At 37.6% G+C, this 1,145-nt stretch overlaps 1 protein-coding gene across 1 annotated transcript in view; it reads left to right on the top strand.

Moving 5' to 3' along the window:
• Nucleotides 1-1,145, top strand: part of LOC106530966 (uncharacterized) — a gene marked incomplete in the record, with an annotated part of 73,050 nt that overhangs the window by 68,341 nt on the left and 3,564 nt on the right.

The raw sequence follows: 1,145 nt of genomic DNA, 5'->3' as shown, positions 1-1,145 counted from the left end.
GTGAAAATACTTCAGAAACGTGAACAAATAGGCTTTAACAAGGCTTTAATAAGCTAAATAATAGAGGTACATGAGAAAACGTGTTCATAATGAACGAAAATAAATAAATTGAATTGTAACCATGCCAGTCTCAAACCCTGGTCTCCCACTCTCTGGTCCAACACTCTACCCATTGCCCGGTTGGAGGCTTGTTGTGAAATGAGCTGCGCATTGCACAACAACACAGTGACGGCTTTTTATACTGAGGAGGAGGGGGTTGCTAGATAAGGGGCTGAACGCAGGTTCCTGTGGGTTGTTGTACGGCTTGTGACATCACAAAATGACAGAAGTATAAAACTTGTCATTAATATACATTAAAATACATTTACTTGCAGTAAATATGCCCCTGGGTGCATTTTTTTGGTCCTAGGACTTTTTTTTAAGAAGTACATACCCAAAGTTGAGTAAAAAAAAACTTTAAAAAGTGAATTTTGCACAATAGGTCCCCTTTAAAGTTTTTTAAATCTCAGAGCCTGAGGACCAAAGCTTGGTCGACAAAAGAATCCGGGAATGTTCTGGACTGGCTTTTTCAGCCATCAGATTTAAATCCAATTGAAAATCTTTGGTGAGATTAAAAGAAGGCTGTTGCATCAAGGAAACCWTCAAGCCATGACCCAGCTAGAAGCTGTTGCACTTGAAGAACGACCCGAACACGAGAGCTGTAGGAAGCTTGTCAGCAYTTTTCTAAACTGTTTGTAGACGGTTATAAAAGCTAATGGATGCTCCACAAAGTACTAAATTTGGGGGCTGAATAAAACTGCAGTCGCATGTGTTAAGATTTACAATTTCATTTAAACTTCAAAGTTAGGTCAACTTTTGTTGTCAAAAGGACTTGAATATATATCAGTAAACATGTCCTGAATGAGTCTCTTCAGGGCAAAAACACAATAAAACATTACCAAAACACTGACTAGCTAGCGATTAGCCTTAGCTTAGCATGATAACGGGAGGAAATAACTATTTCGCCACAAACTGAGAACCTTACAAAAACACAGAACCAACATTGGTTAGACTAACCATGACAGGTTTTATGTGTTTATAATTTGATTTGATTTATTGATTTAACAGGAAAAGATTATTAAAAATCAAGCCTGACTCAGCATAAT

Source organism: Austrofundulus limnaeus, unplaced genomic scaffold (assembly GCF_001266775.1).
Source record: "Austrofundulus limnaeus strain Quisiro unplaced genomic scaffold, Austrofundulus_limnaeus-1.0 Scaffold583, whole genome shotgun sequence".
Classification (NCBI taxonomy): domain Eukaryota; kingdom Metazoa; phylum Chordata; class Actinopteri; order Cyprinodontiformes; family Rivulidae; genus Austrofundulus; species Austrofundulus limnaeus.
This window is presented reverse-complemented; position numbering and strand designations above follow the sequence as displayed.